Here is a 21,943-nt window from a genome sequence, read left to right as displayed (position 1 = left end):
CTGAAGGGCGAATTGCATAAGGCACTGGTCTGGCCTTGTGGAACTTTGGATTTGCGTTCTCCTCAATCTTAATTTTTGCTTTCATGCCCTTAAGTGTTCCTATTCCCTTCTTGAACACTTCCTGAGAGTCAGAGAGTATTTGTGACAGTCTCTCAGGAGTGGCGTTGCTGTCCTCCTTTGCTGACACAAACAGTGCTTGGATGGTGTGCCAATCCAACTGTATTTTCCTGAGCCATTCGCGTCCCAGCAATGGTGGCCCTCCATTTTCCACTACATAGAGGTTCAATTGCGGTATTTTTTTTTTTGTATGTCACTGTCACTTTTATTTTACCTTTGGGGCACACCCTTTGTCCTGTGTATGTCTTTAACAGTACTTTAGTTGGCCTTAGCGGTATGTGTGAAAACAGTCGTTTGTAGTCATGTACAGAGATCACTGTTAAAGCTGAGCCTGTGTCCAACTCCATTTTCAGCCTAACACCTGCCACTTCTGGAGTAACCCATATTATTCTGTGATCCTCTGTTTCTTTCATACGGTGTAGTTTCAGACATACCAAATCCTCTTCCTCTGAGTCTGTGTCACTTTTTCCTTTATCTGAACTGTCTCCAGTCACGTAGTGTATCTTCTTGTATCTATCTTTGAAAGGTTTCTTGTTTTCAGTCACTTGGTGTGCCTTTTTGTTACTCTGTATTGTATCAGTTTTCTGCTTCTTTGCTTTGCAGACTCTTTCAATGTGCCCTCGTTTGCCACATTGTCTGCAATCTTTGTCTTTAAACCAACAGTCATTGTGGTCATGTGACATTTTGCCACAGCGATAGCACTTCTTTTCTTGTTTCAGTGACATTTTGTTAGTGGAATATTCCAGGGATTTTTGTTGAATTTCTAAAGTGCCACGTGCTGCTGCTTCCATTGAAATTGCAATACTTAGAGCCTTCTCCAAGGTGAGATCTTTTTCAGACAGGAGCTTCTTTTGTGTGCTTTCATTTTGCATGCCACACACAAATCTGTCCCTCAATGTGTCTGATAAGCCCACTTCAAATTGGCAATGTTCTGATAATTTGCGCAACTTTGCCAAATATTCAGAAATGCTTTCATTTTTGCTCTGGTTCCGTTTATGGAATTTAAATCTTTCGGCTATGAGCAGTGGTCTGGGGCTTAAATGGTCTTGGAGCGTGTCCACTATTTGTTTGAATGTTTTGTTTGCTGGCTTTTCAGGGGTTAATAAACTATGTAGTAGCCCGTATGCCTTCGCGCCCATAACACTCAGCAAAACAGTGGCTTTCTTTTCTACCTCCACTCCGTTAGCCTCACAGTACAACTCCACTCTTTCAATGTAAGTTGCCCAGTCTTCAATGCTGCTATCAAATGCTGCAATCGTGCCAATCATCGTCATTTTTTTTTCCAAACCCGTTTTTCTTTCTTTACTAGTTAGCTAGCATCATGCAAGTCCTGTGCACTTTTCACTTGACTTACGTATCCCCTGCCTAGGTTAGCAAGCATACTCCGTTTTCTCTGCCGTCTCGCTCCTTTCTTCCAAGTTTTGGTGTCCTCTGGATGCGATGCCAGAATAGGAAGACGTAGGTTCATAATTCTCGTCGCCAGTTTGCTGTGTTTGTACCGCTATACACAACTACATAAAATAATAAAGCAGCACAGACTGAGAGTAACTTCAAGTGATCTTTACTGGGTAACTGGAACTTCGGCACTGACTATACAAATCGATACGCGTCTGTTATATACGCTCGCAACTAAGGATGTACATCCACAAAACAAAGTAGTCCCTTCAATGTTGTATACATTACACCCCTTCTCTTACCTCCCCTAGAAAACAGGACATTTCATTCCATTAATAAATCCATAACAATTGCTCTTTCACATCCTGTCTATCCAGCTCCCTTTTAAAGTGTCACTTGACCCGGAGTCAACTATTGTCTCTGGGATTTTGTTCCACGTGTCCACTATTCTGTTGGTGGGGGTAAAGTTTTTTTTTTTTAAATCCCCCTCTTTGTTCAAAGCTGGTGAATCTTGTACCTGTGTCCTCTGGTCCAAGCTCAATGTAGCAGTGGTTATGGTACTAGACTAATGATCCGGAGACGCGAGTTCAAATCCCACCGTGGGCAGCTGGGGAATTTAAATTCAGTTAATTAAATAAATCCGGAATAAAAAGCTCGGATCAGTGATGGCAACCATGAAACTACCGGATTGTCGTAAAAACCCAGCTGGTTCACTAATGTCCTTTAGGGAAGGAAATCTGCCGTCCTCACCCGGTCTGGCCTATTTGTGACTCCAGACCCACAGTAATGTGGTTGACTCTTAACTGCCCTCTGAAATGGCCGAGCCAGCCACTCAGTTATAGATAGGCGGCTCACCACCACCTTCTGAAGAGCAACTAGGGCTGGGCAATAAATGCCGGCCTCACCAGCGACGCCCACATCCTGCGAATGAATATTTTTTAAAAAAGTTAAGTTTACTTCAATGTTATCTACACTTTTCACTGCTCTAATTGACCCTTGGTCTTACTGCCAATAAAACGAAGCTGTTGCTTTCACTTTTCTTTATAATTTAGTCCCACAGGGCCTGTACCCTTCCTGCTCACTCTTTTTTTGAAAGTTTGCCAACACATCTATGTCCTTTTTGAGATAGGGTTTTTTAAAAAACTGAATAGCATACGGCAGAATTGACTTTCCCTCTGCACCAACCTTGATCTGCATACAGGAAACTTTCGTTTAACCGGAGGTTAAATGTCCGGAAAGCTCTATCTACCGGCAAAATTCAGGAGCCGTTTCCTATAAGTTTTTTTTACTTCTCGTTGCTTTTTTTTTTCCAGTCAGGCTCTGCAAGGTCTAGCTGAAGCTGTTGCTTAGCTACAGAGATGCTTTTAAGCTGCGGCCGACTGTTTTGAAGCTGCTAAGCAACAGGGTTTGTTGATTCATACGGAGCTCAAAAGCTCCATATGTTTTAACATTAGCGCTGGTTTGTACGGCAGTTTTGATGGTACGGCACCAGCCCGGATATCAGAAAGTTTCCTGTAACTTGTTCTGACTTGTAATGGATGCCTCATTCTTGCCGGAGGTTTTCAGGCTTTTTATCAAATGATCCTGCCCCAAATGCTTCACAGCCTCTAAGCAGTGGAGACCCGTTCACAAAAATGGGATCCTTTCTCATTATAGACATTTACTTTTGCCGGTTACTACAGTACATGCATTACCCGAGATTTACCCGTACCAAATCCATCTGCCAAAATACAAAACCACTCCATGTGTCTCCCCACATAATTCACTTACAAGCTATTTAAGGAAACAAAGAACATTTTGGAATTTTAAAAAAAGTACTTTTTCCAAAAAAAAACACGAAATATTTTTGAAGTGAATGTAGAATAATCAGATTGCCAACCTGCCAACTTAAAAATGACCTTTGTTCACTTAATCCAGGTATTTTAGCGGAAAGAAATTTAATCGACCACTCATTTTTTGGGACAATGTATATGATCGCTTTCCACCGTGAATCTGAAAAGGTGCTTGCAAGCATCCCCAGAAGTTTCCTAGAAGCTTGGTCAAAGAGGTCGGTTTGATGGAGTGTCTTAAAAAGGAAGAGAGAGAGAGGTAGAGAGGTTTAGAGAAGTAATGCCAGAGCTTAGGGCCCAGACAGCTGAAGGCACGGCCGCCAATGGTGGGTAAAGGAAGTGAGGCATGCACAAAATTCCAGAGTTGGAGGAACAGTGTTCTCGGAGGAGTGTAGGACAGGAGGAAGTTAGAGAGATAGGGCAGGGTGAAGCCATGGAGGGATCTAAACACGAGGATGAGAATTTTTTTTCAGGCATCGATAGATGGGAATCTAATGCAGCTCAGCGAGTACAAGGGATGACGAGTGAATGGGACTCTCAACCACAACAGGCTTTGAAGCAACACAATGGGGTGGTTGAGCTGGGCTGGGAGGTAGCACAGACGTGCACGGTGCTGTTTCAAAACAGTGAAACAGAGAGACAGAGTTCCCTTAAAAAACTTGGGGGTCATTCCGTCAGCTCCTCGCATGGCCAGGCATAAATCTGCCCACATGCTCGAAATGAAACTTAAAAGAAAAGGGACAGATTCTTAAAGGAAAATGTTGCCCAGTTGAAAAGAGATGATGGGTGGGGCAACCCCATGCTCACTCCCTTGAGCCAGCCATGCCATCAATTAACAAACTCTACTTCTCAATTTCCATTTCCTAGACGGTTATCTTTCTCTTACACTTCCCTCTCAACTGGCCCTCTTCTACTTCTGCCCAACCAACAGGAAATTGAAAGAAAGAAAGGCATCAAGGAGTATGGGGAGAGAGCAGGAATATGGTATTGAGATAGAGGATCAGCCATGATCATATTGAATGGCGGAGCAGGCTCGAAGGGCCGAATGGCCTACTCCTGCTCCTATTTTTCTGTTTTTCTATGCATTTATATAGCGCCTTTCATGACCTCAGGATGTCCCAAAGTGCTTTACAGCCAATGAAGTACTTTTTGAAGTGTAGTCACTTATAATGTAGCAAATGCAGCAACCAATTTGCGCACAGCAAGCTCCCACAAACAGCCATGAGATTAATGACTAGATATTCTGTTTTTTTAGTAATGTTAGTTGAGGGACACCGGGGAGAACTCCCCTGCTCTTCTTTGAAATAACATTGGTGGTCGGAAAAATGATGGAATCCCTACTAAAAGAGAAAATAGAAGAACATCTAGAAACCAAAAAACTTAGTAATGAATAGTCAGCATGGATTTCAAAAGGAAAAGTCTTGCTAGACCAACCTCACTGAATTTTTTGAAGAGGTAACAGAGAGAGTAGACAAGGGTAATGCAGTAGATGTAATTTATCTAGATTTTCAAAAGGCCTTCGATAAGGTACCCCATAATAGACTAATGAATAAGGTCAGAGAATGTGGAGTTAGGGGACAAGTAGCAGAATGGATTGCTAGCTGGCTTCAGGACAGAAAGCAGAGAGTGGGAGTAAAGGGTAGCTGTTCACAGTGGCAGAAGGTGGGTACTGGTGTTCCACAAGGATCAGTGTTGGGACCACTGTTGTTCACAAATTACATTAAAGATTTAGACTTTGGAATCAAAAACACAATTTCTAAATTTGCGAATGACACCAAATGGGGGGGGGGGGGGGGGGGATAGTCAATACTGAGGAGGACTGCAACAAATTACAGGAGGACATTAATAAACTTGCAGAATGGGCAAATAATTGGCAAATGAAGTTCAACACAGATAAATGTGAGGTATTACATTTTGGTAGGAAGAATAGGGAGGTCACTTATCACTTGCAGGGTGCGAGTCTAGGTGGGGTAGAGGAACAAAGGGATCTCAGGAGTACAAATACACAAATCACAAAGTTGCGACACAGGTTAGAAAGGCCTTAAAAAAAGCAAACCAAGCACTAGGGTTTATTTCTAGAGGTACAGAATTGAAAAGTAGGGAAGTTATGCTAAACCTGTATCGAACCTTGGTTAGACCGCACTTGGAGCACTGCGTACAGTCTGGTTGCCATATTATAAAACGGATATAGAGGCACTGGAGAGGGTGCAGAGAAGATTTACAAGTATGATACCAGAAATGTGAGGATATACACATCAGGAAAGGATGAAAAGGCTGGTTTCAACCTGAAACGTTAACTCTGTTTCTCTCTCCACGGATGTTGCCTGGCCTGCTGAGTTTTTCCAGCGTTTTCTGTTGAACAGGCTGGGTCTCTTTTCTCTTGAAAAGAGAAGGCTGAGGAGTGACCTAATAGAGGTCTTGAAAATTATTTAAGGTTTTGATAGAGTGGATAGAGAGAGAGAATGTTTCCACTTGTGGGGAAGAGCATAACTAGAGGCCATCAATATAAGATAGTCACCAAGAAATCCAATAGGTAATTCAGAAGAAACTTCTTTACCCAAAGAGTGGCGAGAATGTGGAACTCGCTACCACAGGGAGTGGTTGAAGCAAATAGTATGGATGCATTTAAGGGGAGGCTAGATAAGCATATGAGGGAGAAGGGAATAGAGGGTTCTGCTGATAAGAGTTAGAAGAGGATAGACTGGAGGAGGCTCGAGTGGAGCACAAACGCCGGCATGGACTGGTTGGGCCGAATGGCGTGTTTCTGTGCCGTATATCCTATGTAATCCTATGAAATAGTGCCATGGGATCTTTTACGTTCACCTGAGAGAGCAGACGGGGCCTCGGTTTAACATCTCATCCGAAAGTCGGCACTGAGGCCTATAGAGTGCAGGACAGCTTGAGTTAGCGATGGACCATTATCTACAATCACACTTCCAAGCTGCTCATCCCACCACACAACAAGCGAGCTTTTGTTGCGACGTAGGTTTGTTATTTTCTTATCCAGACTGTGGCTCAGTGGGCAACACCCTCGCCTCTGGGTCAGAAGGTTGTGGGTTCAAGTCCCACTCCAGAAACTTGAGCACAAAAATTCTAGGCTGATGCTCCCAGTGCAGTACTGAGGGAGTGCTGCACTGTCAGAGGTGCCATCTTTCGGATGAGATGTTAAACCGTCTGTTCTCTCAGGTGGACGTAAAAGATTCCATGGCACAATTTCGAAGAGGAGCAGGGGCGTTCTCCCCGGTGTCCTGGCCAATATTTATAACTCAAATCAAAATAACAAAACCAGATTATCTGATCATTATCAGTTTGTGGGAGCTTGTTGTGCACAAATTGGCTGCTGCGTTTCCCATATTACAACGGTGGCATAGTGGTTAGCACTGTTGCCTCACAGCGCCAGGGACCCAGGTTCGAATCCAGCCTCGGGCGACTGTCTGTGTGGAGTTTGCACATTCTCCCCGTGTTTGCGTGGGTTTCCTCCGGGTGCTCCGGTTTCCTCCCACAGTCCAAAGATGTGCAGGTTAGGTTGATTGGCTATGATAAAAATTGACCCTTAGTGTTAGGGGGGATTAAATACGTGGGGTTACGGGGATAGGGTGGGATATGTGTTGGTGCAGGCTCGATGGGCCGAATTGGCCTCTATCTGCACTGTGGGGTTTCTGGTGATTCTGTGAACAGCGACGACACTTCAAAAAGTACTTCATTGGCTGTAAAGCGCTTTGAGATGTCCGGTGGTCATGAAAGGCGTCAGATAAATTGTAAGCCGTTCTATCTTTCCCTCCAACGCCAGCATCTGCCATTTTGTCCGTCTTAAGTTAACTAGAAGGAAATCGGACGTCACTGTTGAACCATAAACCGGGGCAAGTGATACATACATCAGCATCAAGGATATAATGATCCACAGATATTGCTGTGTGTAAAATGACAGACGTGCTTATCTGAAAAGGGAAGGGAAAGGAAAGGTGGAGTTCAATAATATTAAGTTAAATTTATATGCAAATGTAGCAACTACCAGTTACATAGACGCAGCTGTATTATGATGCTGGTTTGTTGCCAAAATCCTCCGAACAGCAGTGCGAGCGCTCAGAGATCAGTTTGTGCAGGAATGCTCCTTTGAAAGAGGTGCAGTCCTGCCAGCAAAGGGCAGGTAAATCTGACACCTTACTTACATTGAAAGAAACCACACACCACATGCGGGCAGGCGTCCAAGGAATGGAGGATGTTGTCAAAATATCGCCAGGCATTTTTTGCAGGAGATGCGAGCTCTGGCTTTATGTGCGAGGCTTGCTCAATATAAATCTCGCAGCACCGGGCAAGGTTTAACAACAAGCACTTGTTTTTAGGTATGTCTGAACTTGAAATGTCTCAGGTCCTCCACTCATATGAATGACTTTGAAGTGGGGTGATTTATATAGGCCAACGTGGCAGCCATTCTGAACAGGAAAAGAAAGACTCTAAAACTGCAGCACTCCGTTCTCTCAGGTCCAACCCTGACATTGTCATTAAACCTGCTGATAAGGGCGGCGCTGTTGTGGTTTGGCGACCCAACCTCTAACGTGGAGGCTGAGCACCAACTGTCCGACACTTCCTCCTACCTCCTCCTGGACCTCGACCCCACCACTGCACATCAAGCCATCATTCCCTAGACTGTTATTGACCTCATCTCCTCTGGAGATCTTCCCCCACCCCCCCAGGCCTCCAACGTCATAGTTCCCCAACCCCACACAGCCCGCTTCGACCTCCTTCCCCAAGAGCCACAAACAGGGCTGCCCTGGTAGACCCATAGTTTCAGCCTGTTCTTGCCCCACGGAACTTATTTCTTTCTATCTCGACTCTATTTTGTCTCCACTTGTTCAGCCTCTTCTGACCTACACCCACAACTCTTCCGACACCCTCCGACACTTTTAACAGTTTCCTGGCCCTTTTCACCATGGACATCCAATCCCCCGACACCTCCATCCCCCACCAGGACCGCACTCCGCTTTTCCCTTGAACAGAGGCCCAACCAGTCCCCATCCACCACCACCCTCCTCCGCCTAGCTGAACTTGTTCTCACATTGAACAACTTCTCCTTTGACTCCTCACTTCCTCCAAATAAAAAGGTGTCACTATGGGAACCCGTATGGGTTCTGGCTTTGCCTGCCTTTTCGTGGGATATGTGGAACATTCTTTGTTCCAGTCCTACTCAGGTCCCCTCCTTCATTTCTGTTTCCGGTACATTGATGACTGCATCGGTGCCATTTCCTGCTCTTGCCTCGAACTGGAAGATTTCATCAACTTTGCTTCAAATTTCCACCCCTCCCTCGCCTTCACATGGTCCATTTCCGACTCTTCCCTTCCTCGACTTCTCTATCTCCATTTGTGGGGATAGGCTATCGACAAATATCTACTTTCAGCCCACTGACTCCCACAGCTACCTTGATTACACTTCCTCCCACCCTGCTTCCTGTAAGGACTCTATTCCAGTTTCTCTGTCTCCGTCGCACACTGGTGCTTCCGATATGTCTTCCTTTTCCCTCAACTGGGGACTCCCCTCTACCATGGTTGACACGGCCCTCGACCGTGTCTGTCCCATTTCCCACTCTCACCCCTACAACAACAACTTGTATTTATATAGCGCTTTTAATGTAGTAAAACATCCCAAGGCGCTGCACAGGAGTATTTTAAGACAAAAAATTTGACACCGAGCCACATAAGGAGAAATTAGGGCAGGTGACCAAAAGCTTGGTCAAAGAGGTAGGTTTTAAGGAGCATCTTAAGGAGGAAAGAGAGGTAGAGAGGCGGAGAGGTTTAGGCAGGGAATTCCAGAGCTTCGGGCCTAGGCAGCAGAAGGCACGGCCACCAAAGGTTGAGCGATTATAATCAGGGATGCTCAAGAAGGCAGAATTAGAGGAGCGCAGATATCTTGGGGGGGTGGGGGGGGTTGCGGGGCTGAAGGAGATTACAGAGATAGGGAGGGGCAAGGCTATGGAGAGATTTGAAAACAAGGATGAGAATTTTGAAATCGAGGCGCTGCTTAACCAGGAGCCAATGTAGGCCAGCGAGCACAGGGGGTGATGGGCGACCGGGACTTGGTGCGAGTTAGGACACGGGCAGCCGAGTTTTGGATGGCCTCAAGTTTACGTAGGGTGGAATGTGGGAGGCCAGCCAGGAGTGCGTTAGAATAGCCATGTCTAGATGTAACAAAGGCATGGAACAACGATAGGGATCCCCTTGTCCTCACCTTTCACCCCACCAGCCTCCACATTCAATGGATCATCCTCCGCCATTTCCGTCACCTCCAGCGCGATGCCACCACCAAACACATCTTCCCCCTTCCGCCCCCCCCCCCCCTTTCTAGCATTCGGAAGGGACCGTTCCCTCTGCGACACCCTGGTCCACTCTTCCATCACCCCCTCCCCTCCCCTTCCCACGGTACCTTCCCGTGCAAGCGCAGATGCAAAACCTGCCCTTTTACCTCCTCCCTTCCCACCGTCCAGGGCCCCAAACACTTCTTCCAGGTGGAACTGCGATTTACTTGTACTTTTTTCAATTTAGTATACTGTATTCGCTGCTCACGATGTGGTCTCCTCTACACTGGGGAGACCAATCGCAGATTGGGTGACCGCTTTGCAGAACACCTCCGTTCAGTCCGTAAGGGTGACGCAGAGCTTCCAGTCGCTTGTCACTTAAATTATCCCCTCCACTCCCACTCTGACTTCAGCCTCCTGCACCATTCCAATGACGCTCAACGGAAGCTCGAGGAACAGCACCTCATCTTTCGATGAGACACTTTACAGCTCTCAACATCGAGTTCAACAATTTCAGATCACAGCCACTGCTCCCATTGTTTCGGACAGCAGGTGCTGTAATGATTCTGCTGTTCATTTACCCACTCCTGCCTTCCGCCCCATCACAGACCTTCCCTTTTGTTCCTTCCTCCCCTCCCCTCCCCCCTTCCCTGCCCCTGCACTTGCTTAAAACCAGTTACATCGCGAACGTTTTCCAGTTCTGACGAAAGGTCACAGACCCGAGACGTTAACTCTGTTTCTCTCTTCACAGATGCTGCCGGACCTGCTGAGTGTTTCCAGCATTTTCTGTTTATATAAAAGAAAGACTTGCATTTATTTAGCATCTTTCACAACTCCAGGATGTCCCAAAGCACTTTTGCAACAGTGAAGTACTTCTGAAGTGTGTTCACTGTTGTAATGTAGGGAAACGCGACAGCCAATTTGTGCACAGCATGCTTCTTCTTCTTCTTAGGCAGTCCCTCGGGACCGAGGATAACTTGCTTCCACATTAAAAATGAGTTCGCAGGTGACTAATGAGTCCAATGCGGGGCCTACAGTCTCTGTCACAGGTGGGGCAGACAGTGGGTGGGGTGCTTGGGTTGACGTGCGGTCCTTGCGCTGCCTGCACTTGCTTACTTTCCATACCTCGGGAGCCTACTGTCAACAAGGGCAGACGTCGACGACGAAGTCCAACACCGCCTTCAGTGTAGCCTTCGGTCGCCTGAGGAAGAGAGTGTTTGAAGACCAGGACCTCAAACCCACCAACAGCAATGAAATAATGACCAGATAATCTGTTTTGGTGATGTTGGCTGAGGAATAAATGTTGGCCAGGACATTGGTGTGAATTCCCCTGCTCTGCAAATAGGGTCATCAGATCTTTTACATCCACCCGAGAGGGCAGACAGGGCCTCAGTTTAACGCCTCATCTGAAAGGCGACACACCAACACTATTGCACTGAAGAGTCAGCCTAGATTTTGTGCTCAAGTCCCCAGAGTGGGACTTGAACCCACGACCTTCTGACTCAGACGAGCGCGCTACCCACTGAGCCAGTGCTGACACTCATCCCAAAAGTAACCACAAGTTCATCTGTTGTGTTGGTGGTATTGGTTGAGGGAGGAATGTTGTCCACGACACTGGGAGAATTCCAAAGTAGTGCCACGAGATCTGTAATGGCTGGCTAAACGACCAGACGATACAGAAGGATATTCAGCTACCAATGCATTCAAGGTGACACTGCAGCACTCCCTCAGTACTGCACCATAACATCATCTTCAGAAATGAGCTGAAACATCAACCAATCATAGGCTTTCAATATTGGGGTTTGCAGGCTCTTGCAGCTCCATGAGGGGATTCCAAGGGGCCCACGATGTTGTTAGACTTCTGCCCATGAGGAGTTGGTCAAACCACATGCCAAAAGCACAACGACTTGAGAATTCTGCATTCTATATTCTTTTCCCTGGTTTTGTTGAATTATTAGAGCATTATTCATGTTCCTGTATACTAATAAAAGACACTTTCTGCAATGTTAGCAAGGTTTCAGCTGTGGCTCAGTGGGTAGCGCACTTGCCTCCGAGTCAGAAGGCTGTGGGTTCAAGTCCCGCTCCAGAGACTTGAGCACAAAAATCTAGGCAGACACTCCAGTGCAGTGCTGAGGGAGTGCTGCACTGTCAGAGGTGCCGTCTTTCGATGGGATGTTAAACCGAGGCCCCGTCTGCTCTCTCAAGTGGACGTAAAAGATCCCATGGTGCTATTTCAAAGGAGAGCAGGAGCGTTCTCCCCGGTGTCCTGGGGCCAATATTTGTCCCTCAACCAACATCATTAAAACAGATTATCTGGTCCTTATCACGTTGCTGTTTGTGGGAGCTTGCTGTGCACAAATTGGCTGCTGCATTACAACAGTGACCGCACTTCAAAAAGTACTTCATTGGCTGTAAAGCGTTTTAGGACACCCCAAGGTCATGAAAGGCGCTATAGAAATCCAAGACTTTCTTTTTCCCTTTAGGTAGTTGATGCTGTCTTTCAGAGGTTGGGACAGGGGGGTCCTGGGAAAATGCCTCAGTATTTCCAGGCGATCCCCGGCACAGAAAGATTTGAAAACCACCGGCCTCAATCAAGTGTTGAAGACCCAGGGTGGAGCTCAAACCCAAAATACCTCTGACCCAGAGGCAAAAGACTGCGTCAAACTCAAGACAATTTGGCACCATAATGGTAGGTAAAATGAAGTAACTGCTGTTCACTGCTCACAACCTTTGGGAGGGCACTTGAATATTATTTTCAGGAAAAGCGAGAAGAGTGGGTTTATACAGTGCAGAAAGCAGAATCATTTTTAGATTTTGCAACGTGATACTGGCCAAGTGTCACATTTGCAATGTAAAAGTAAGCATACAAGGATTACTCCAATTATCACTGGGTAGTTGACTGAATGTGCAATTGTCCGACAACTCCAGCTGCTTCAATGCCTCAATCTGTTCAAGTTTCCACTCGCCCTTGCAAGCTTGTGGTAAGGGTTGGAAAATTACGTGGCTATTTTGGCAGGTCTACAGTGGTTCATTTTTGGTCTGTTTAAGAAAAACGTAATTAAATCAGCCGCCTCACTAACATACCATTCTCAGTCAATGCAAGGCACCTACACACACACACACCCCTACACACACACAGACACACACCCCTACACACACTTCTGCTAATGCAGCACCTGAATTAAGACTTGGCAGCAAAATTCTAGGCTGTGCGAAGCATTCTGCACACGCTCAATTAAAACGAGGACCACTTTTTAAAAACAAAACTGGTTCTCTATTTATAATATAGTAAAAGTCCAACTTGTGGCACACACTTCCTGTACACATTAACCACACTTCCTGTTTCACACACAGAAACAGGAGGAGGCCATTGAGCCCCTCCAGCCTATTCCGCCATTCAGTAAGATCATGGCCGATCTGTATCTTAACTACCTGCCTTGGTTCCATATCCCTCAACACCCTTGCCTAGTGAAAATCTATCAATCTTAGTTTTGACATTTTCAACTGCACCCCCAGCCTCAACAGCTTTTTGGGGGAGGGTGTTCCAGATTCCAACTACGCTTTGTGCGAAGAAGCTCTTTCAAACATCACCCCGGCTAAACTCTATGGCCCAGAAATTCATGTCCCCACGGGTGAGTACGCACTGGGTACTCACCTGTAAGCCCAACGAAAGTGCCGGTTTCGTGCATGCACTGCGCATGCGCGGGAAACCGGAACTTCCGTTCCCTTAAAGGAAGGGGTTCAGAGGTCGAACGCGTGCGCCGGAGAGGCAGCGCGTGCGCCTGGAACTTACGCTTTTTTTGCAGGTTTCTCCGGGAAGGTAAGTCTCCAGGAGCTACGCTTTTAAAAAGCATTCGCAAGGCCTGCTTTTAACAAGGTACGTGGTGAATTAATTAAAATTAAAACATTTTTTCCACAGGTTTATTATTTTTAAATACTTTAAAGAAAGGTAAGTTTATTTTTAGCCCCGTTAGAAAATGTAATTAATTTTTTCAAAAATTTAAATTGTTGTTTAAAATAGTTTTTTAATGTAATTTATAGTTATTTTAAAAATGTGATTTAAAAAAAAAATTATTTGAAGTTTTAGTTATGTTTTGGGGCTTATAGTATTTATAGTTTTGATAGCTCTTCCTGTCAATTTTATGAATGGGCATTTCCCTGCTACCATTGGCTCCCCATGGCCCACGTGATCCCAGGGGACGCATCGAACTAACTGCGCCCCTGGGATACACAAGCACTGCGTGCCAACAGTTGGAGGAGGCCCAGGATCGGAATCCCACGCGGGCCCACAGCTCAACGGCCGGCGCGCTAGGTAAGTGCAGGTCAGAGGCTTGCACCCGCGGGAAGCCTCCGACCCGAATTTCTGGGCCAATATCATCGTGTCAACATTTTATAATGGCAAAAGCAATTGCAGGCTGGCAGCCACTAGGAGGTGCTGCTGTGGTCACTCCAACGCCCTAGAAATGTCCTCGATTGGACAACAACTTACGGCTCGAAAACAGGACCTTCAGTCAATGGGCGAAACATTATGGGGGGTGTGGTGGGCGACAAAAGCTCGGCCAGAGAGGATCTTAAAGGATGAAAGAAAGAGAGAGAGAGGTGGAAAGGCAGAAGGGTTTAGGGAGGGAATTCCAGAGTATGGGGCCCAGATGGCCAAAGGCACCGCCACACCTATGGAGGGTTGAAAGGGGGAAGGAATGTACAAGAGGCCGAAGTCAGAGCTTGTAACACATTTTGCTTCTCCACAAAGCTCACATAATACAAGGAAAAAGTTAAAATTCACATTGATTACAGGCCCATGGAGGAGCCCTGGTTGATGTTTCCCTTCTCCTGCCCAGAGACGCCAAGGTCAACGGAGGTGGATCCAATTCCATTCCCAGCCGACACCAGCACAGGCCAGGTCCAACCTGGAACTTTCCTGATCTTTGTGTTTCATTAAAACACGGGCCCAGTCCAAAAATAAACCTACAAAAATGATTTTAAAATCAGGTACCTGCACAATGGCAATAAGCAGGATTGATGAATCGACGGAGATAGATACATAGAAGACAGGAGCAGGAGTAGGCCATTCGGCCCCTCGAGCCTGCTCCGCCATTCAATGAGATCATGGCTGATCATCCAAATTCAGTACCCTGTCCCTGCCTTCTCCCCATATCCCTTGATCCCTTTAGCCTTAAGAAATATATCTAACTCCTTCTTGAATATAATTAATGAATTGGCCTCGACTGCCTTCTGTGGTAGAGAATTCCACAGGTTCACCACTCTCTGGGTGAAGAAATTCCTCCTCATCTCAGTCCTAAATGGCTTACCCCTTATCCTTAGACTGTGACCCCTGGTTCTGGACTCCCCTGCCTTCGGGAACATCCTTCCTGCATCTAGTCTGTCCAGTCGTGTCAGAATTTTATACGTTTCAATTTTATACCTCTCATTCTTCTAAACTCCAGCGAGTATAAGCCCAATCTCCCCAATCTCTCTTCATATGTCATTCCTGCCATCCCAGGTATCAGTCTGGTGAATCTTCGCTGCACTCCCTGCATGGCAAGAACATCCTTCCTCAGGTAAGGCGACCAAAACTGCACACAATACTCAAGATGCTATTTTGGAACGGAGGGCAGATTTTGGGACCAAACCCAACATTCTGCCATGATTTACGTAATGTCCCAAAAGCATATTTGAAAATGGCGGCAGTTTTCTGGTATAAAATTTCCATGCTGCTAGGAAGAATGACAAGTTGAATGGAAATTAAAATTGGGCGGGTTTGGTTCCGGGCGGACAACATGCTCTGCCCAAGCGATGAAGGTGAAAATGACCCACCCTCGAGTCACGTAGTCTAACTCTCCTGCTAAAGCAGGATACCCTCCAACTTACCCTGAACATCAAGAGAGAGCCTCAAGTATTATGGGGAAAATTAGCTGCACCAGCTGATTGGTTGGCTCGAAGGGTCTTTTAAGCAAATTTATTGGCTCCTACAGCACGTCACTTTCTAGCAAGTGCATTGGCCAATGGCAAGCACGCGAATTAAAATTAAAAATATGCGTCTCAACCTTCCTAGTTCTGCCAGAAGCAGTTACTATGGTCCAGCTTGTTCCTCATCTAAAATAACAACCGAAGACGCTGGAAAAACTCAGCAGGCCAGGCAACATCCGTGGAGAGAGAAATAGAGTCAACGTTTCAGGTCAAAACCCTTCTTCAGAACCTGTTCCTCATCTAGCTTGCCCTTAAAGGCATCTGTGCTATTCTAACCACTCTCTGGGTAAAGATGTTTCTCCTGAATTCCCTATTTATCGTCTAGTGACTATCTTATACTTATGGACCTCTAGTTCTGGCTCCCCCCACAAATGGAAACATCTTCTCTATGTCTACCCGATCAAGCCCTTTCATAAGCTTAAAAATCTCTATCGGGTCACCCCTCAGCCTTCTCATTTCTAGAGAAACAATATATACTGTTCGATCTTTCCCAATAGTTATAACCTCTCTCATTATTAAACAGTATATATTGTTGAAGAAGATTTTGTAGTCTGTGGTTCAAAGTCAATCATTAAATTTAAAAAAGTCTGTCTTTTCAGCATCGGTCTTCAGCTTTTATGCGTTTTGGTTATTTTAAAGTGACTTTAAAATTCTTTTATTCTTAATTAATTGCTCGTGAGGAAAGATTTCTTTGTATTGAATTTATCTTCTTAGCACTATTCTCATTCATAATTTGAATACAGGGAGATTTTTATAATGTTGTTAAATGGCTACTTCTACACCTCCAAATCACAATACAAAGACATGCCATTTGACTCACTTTTAATGTTATTTTAAACGCAAACACAGGTCACTCCTTACCCCGAGGCAGTTTGACAGCACGTCCTTCCATCGAAGTGGCTTCACGGACAGATTTCATTTTATTTAACTACTAATAAAAATCACGTGACTTATGAGGCACATTTTCAAATAGTTTAAACACAAACAAGGATCACATTGTCATTCATTTTGAAGCGATCCGTTGTACTGAGGCAATTTTCCATCTAACGGAACAGCACAAGGAGCCATAAATGTTGGACAAACATACCTCCCAACATCATACCAAAGAATGGCGCTCATACTCTTTCCTCATCTCCAATGTACAAGATCCACATTTTTCTCCACACTTGCCCAAATTGGGAGGGGGAGGGGAAATGGGAACGAGACAGAGAAGGGGGGAACGAGGCAGAGAAGGGGGGAACGAGGCAGAGAAGGGGGGAACGAGGCAGAGAAGGGGGGAACGAGGCAGGAAAAAGTACATCCAGGGACAAACAGACAGACGGAAATAAAATGCATCAGCAACAGAGACAGTGAGACACACACAGTGGAGAGGATACAGTTGGAAGCAAACATTTATGTGCAGAGAAAGAGAGAGAGAGAGAGAGAGGAGAAATACACACACACACATAGAAAAAGCATGCAAGAGTCATCTGAACAACAGTAAGAGAAAGAGAGAGCAACTATGACATACACAGAGACTGACAGAAGGAATGGAGTACAGATCAGGAGACAGAAAGAATTAGATAATGAAGGCAAACAGACAGTTACAGGAACAAAGCAATACAAATGTATTTGACATATTTCTTCCCCCTCTCAACAAGCAATGCCATAGATTACCTAGGAGGACATCATCGGGTTGCCAACTCTGGGTGGACGTATTCCTGGAGGTTAGCGCATGACCTCCCACCCAAACAGCCTTTTTTTCCTTCCCGTCTCCAATATTTATTTTATAACGAATAACCAAAATGTGTCCAAAGAAAATAGGAAAAAACACGCAATTCTTCTTCACTGCCCCTCTGATTTTTCTCCCGGGGTTTTCTAGTGTCCAGGCGATTAATCTATAATTCCTAGAGACGCCAGGACAATCCTGGAGCGTTGGCAACACGAGGGCATCACAATATATGAGGTAACCTAATTATTGGCTCAGGGAGTCTCGCCAGTTAATAGGCGACCCACACAGGTCAGGAAGGCACCAGCCCTACATGAGTAATGGCGGCTTTCTGGATGGTGATAAGCATCCATATCTCTGCAAGCAGTAAGTTTCAGGAGAGTTGCAGAAAGTGGCAAGAGGAAAAAAAAAATAGCTAGCAGTCATTTGAGAATGCACATTACAAGGTGCACGACGCAGAATGTCTGGAAATACACCCGGAGCCCTTTCTGAGCAGCTCATTTTATCATCTTCTAACAATGGCACTACAATCAAAAACTGGCAGGGCTCCCAGTGACTTCACTGGAACCAATACGTAGTTTGCATTTAAACTTAATATTTACATCCAATGACTGCCATGAAAGAAAAAAAGACTTGCATTTATTTGGCGTCTTTCATGACCACCGGACGTCCCAAAGCGCTTTTCAGCTAATGAAGTACTTTTATGAAGCACAGTCACTGTTGTAATGTAGGAAACACGGCAGCAAATTTGTGCACAGCAAGCTCCCACAAACAGCAATGTGATGATGACGAGATAATCTGTTTTAGTGATGTTGATTGAGGGATAAATATTGGCCAGGACACCGGGGATAACTCCCCTCCTCTTCTTCAAAATAGTGACATGGGATCTTTTACGTCCACCTGAGAGAGCAGACGGGGCCTCGGCTTAACGTCTCATCCGAAGGACGGCACCTCCGACAGCGCAGCACTCCCTCAGCACTGCACTGGGAGTGTCAGCCTAGCTTTTTGTGCTCAAGTCTCTGGAGTGGGACTTGAACCCACAACCTTCTGACCCGGAGGAGAGGGTGCTACCCAGGTAGCACCCCCACCTCTGAATCAGAAGGAGCAATGACAAAGCTTACAATTATTGAGTCACGCTGACCATGATTTAGTCACAATTATGATGGGACATGAGTTATTAAGTCAGGTCAATCATGGGATATATCCCATGCTCATTATGTAGCCTATACTTCCTCCTTGGGTATATAACCAGGCATCAACACACTACCAATCCTCCCCTCTCCCACAGACATCAACTATAATGGGTATGGCCCCATATACACCAGGAACACTTTGGTATCCTGCGCAAGCAGCCATATTTCTTAAAATTTGTTCATGGGATGTGGGGGTTGCTGGCAAGGCCAGCGTTTATTGCCCATCCCTATCTTTAAACAGCAAGTGTTGGCAGGCTGTTCAACCCCAGAGGGCATCACAGCTGAGGCAGATCCCCATCCCAAGAGTCATAATTCCCAGTTCTGAGATCGATAGATTTTTTAGACTCTAGGGGAAGCAAAGGATATGGGGGATCGGGCGGGAAAGTGGAGTTGAGGTCGAAGATCAGCCATGATCTTATTGAATGGCGGAGCAGGCTCGAGAAGCCGTTTGGCCTTCTCCTGCTCCTAATTCTTATGGTAACTGGATAGCAAGTATAAAGCAGGAATCCTGACTGGTCTTCCCCTCCCAAAGAATGTTGAGGCCAAGGAATAGTAACAGTCCCGTTGTCACTTTGGCCAAAATCAGGCAATTCCACACAGACTGGGAATTGAACCTGGAATCTGTATAGCTCAGCTACTCCCTACTTTACCAACTAAAGGCGGGGGCAAAACCAGCAATATTCAACCCCCACGGCCTAGTATGAAAGAGGCCCTCGCAATTTAGCAAGGGCTACACCAGTTTGAACTAGGTGTAGTTACTGCATTTCTTTAACAAATCAGGACAACAGCAGAGCTATTCTAGTTCACATACTTTTTTCCCCCCAACCTATTAAGAAAACAGAAATTGGTCTAAATGGAAAATCTGACCCCATGTAGCAGAAACACCAACAGTTTGTGCTATGAATCATGAGACTGGGAGAAGGAAATTACAAATCCTGGCCACATTATGAAATACTAAGCTGCCCACATGGTCTAATATCTATAATTTGTGGGGAGTCACAGAGTAAATTGTAATGAACGGTTCCTCACGAAGTTTAAAGTCTCACACTCGCTGCTGCACACAGTTTCACACCAGCACTCTACGAAAATAACAGCTTCGAGAAAAAATAGGAAGGCCTTTAATGGCAGAGATTATGTTGAAACAACACCAGAAAATGCTGGAAACACTCAGCAGGTCAATCAGGCAGTTTGTGTTGAAATTCGGCTGTGCATTTTTAAAGAGGAACCCAACCGACAAACTCGGAGGCCGAGCACAGAAACCGGCAGATGTCGAAACTCATTCTAAAAACCTGTTGAAAGCAGCGCCTCAATTTTAAAATTCTCATCCCGGTTTTCAAATCCCTCCATGGCCTCGCCCCTTCCTATCTCTGTAACCTCCTTCAGCCTCACAACCCTCCCCCCACCCCCTGAGATATCTGCGCTCTTGACCAATATTTATCCTTCAATCAACATAACAAAAACAAATGATCTGCTCATTATCACATTGCTGTTTGTGGGAGCTTGCTGTACACAAATTGGCTGCCGCATTTCCCATATTACAAACAGTGATTACACTTCAAAAGTACTTCATTGGCTGTAAAGCGGCTTTGAGACGTCCCGTGGTCATGAAAGGCGCTATAGAAATGCAAGTCTTTCATTCTAATTCTGCCCTCGAGCATCCCTGATTATAATCGCTCAACCATTGGTGGCCGTGCCTTCTGTTGCCTAGGCCCCAAGCTCTGAAATTCCCTGCCTAAACCTGTCCGCCTCGCTACCTCTCTTTCCTCCTTTAAAGGCGCTCCTTAAAACCTCTGAGCAAGTTTTTAGTCATCTGGCCTTAATTTCTCCTTATGTGGCTCAGTGTCAAATTTTGTCTTAAAATACTCCTGTGCAGCGCCTTGGGACGTTTTACCACGTTAAAGGTGCTATATAAATACAAGTTGTAGTTGTTGTTGAATTGACTGCCAGGTAACTGGTTCTTGGATCATTAATGTCATGATTGTAGCTAGGCTTTGAACTAGTTTACACCTGTCCTGAACAGTGCCAGGAGCAAGCTTCACTAGTCCCAACCAGTCTTGCTAACAGAAAGTGAGAAACAATCTAATCCCTAACCTTTAAGTCAGACCCAAGAGTTAGTGAAACCATTAAAAAAAAATTACAAACTACACACACATAGCAATACCCCATGTGAGACGGAGTTGATAATTTAAGTAAGAGCTTAATGAAATCCCAGATGGAAGGTCAGACCAAGTCCTACCCTTAATAACCTGGAGGTGCAATGTGTGTTTAAGCAGGCTGACTGAGCTCTCCTCTGCACGGCACACCCCCATCCGGCCCCCCCCCCCCCAAATATTCCAAGAAGCAATGGCAATTGTCTAAAACGTGGTTGCCACTTCTCCCTTCTCGCCCAGCGGTTTCTTGCACCAGATCGCCTTTTTTTTTTGCAATCAGACTAGGACCACATGAAAAGTTCAGAGATTTTGCGCATAGATGCACTCACTTGCCATGGATTATTCATGCACATTGCAGAACTCACAACTAAACTGGTTCAGTGCTTGAGGGGGGTTTGTACTGCCACTTGGCTGTGGAGCCCCTTGCCCTCCTCGAACCAGGGAAAAATGCAGCGGCTCCAGGATATTCGAGAATAACCCTCCTAGGATTAATGGGCCAAACACCAACAAGCAAGGAGACTGATCAGATCGGGCAAGTTGCCCATTTCCTTCCCCTTGTGAGTTTCGTGTTGGTTTCACTCGCTGTGATACACTGTAACCAACGGCCCAGGCTAATGCTGAGCAGCGACCTCCTCATCCCATCACACTGGGCGACACAAATCTATTTCAGACACTTCCACAAGGCTGGCTGGCTGGTGGACGGCGGCGCCTGTCCTTCCTTGCTGGGTGGGTGGAGATCCGAATTCGAGCTGAGCTCCGCAGTTAAATCAAGGAGCAAGAGAGATACACTGTTTCCAAAAACGATCAGACTTTGACCCGAGGGAACACATACCTGCAAACTGCTCCTGCAAATCTCGCTGTCCTGAAAATAAAAATTGAGCAAATCTCCTTTCCTGCTTAATCCGCCCTGTTTTTCTCTGCTGGGCGAAGGTGGGCGTGAGCTCTCCAACAGGGCTCTTGCTCAATACGTCCCGCCCACTAACAACGTCAAACCAAATACACAAGCTGAGAAAGTGGAAAACTTCACATTGAATCGTTTGTAGTTTTTACATTCGCTTCATTGTAAAATGGCACCAGGAAGCCCCGGGACCTTGTTCCTGAATGTCTATGAGGTTGAGTCATCTCAGAGAAATTGTGTAATTATTGGGGGGAAAAAGTTACAAATCCAATTGACAGCATTGCTCATTTTGCCTTGAGGGCGTTTCCATGCTTTAAAAAAATATATATGTAAACAACAAGCATCACTACAAAAGTTAATGCATTATAGATGATACAACTGGTTTGGCCCCAACTG

General features: G+C 45.6%; 1 protein-coding gene across 2 annotated transcripts in view; it reads right to left on the bottom strand.

The window, feature by feature from the left end:
* LOC147098628 (annexin A4-like) overlaps nt 1-21,627 on the bottom strand; it is an 86,571-nt gene extending 64,944 nt beyond the window's left edge. For both annotated transcript variants that reach the window (XM_085970568.1, XM_085970569.1), the window contains exon 1: nt 21,482-21,627. The gene's annotated coding sequence lies outside the window, so the exon portion shown is untranslated. The remainder of the gene's footprint in view (nt 1-21,481) is intronic.
* Between the last annotated feature and the right edge of the window lie 316 nt (nt 21,628-21,943).

Source organism: Somniosus microcephalus, chromosome 29 (assembly GCF_052327205.1).
Source record: "Somniosus microcephalus isolate GS21.2 chromosome 29, FLI_Smic_1.0, whole genome shotgun sequence".
Classification (NCBI taxonomy): Eukaryota; Metazoa; Chordata; class Chondrichthyes; order Squaliformes; family Somniosidae; genus Somniosus; species Somniosus microcephalus.
Note: the sequence above shows the minus strand (reverse complement) of the source record. Positions and strands in the feature narration are given on the sequence as shown.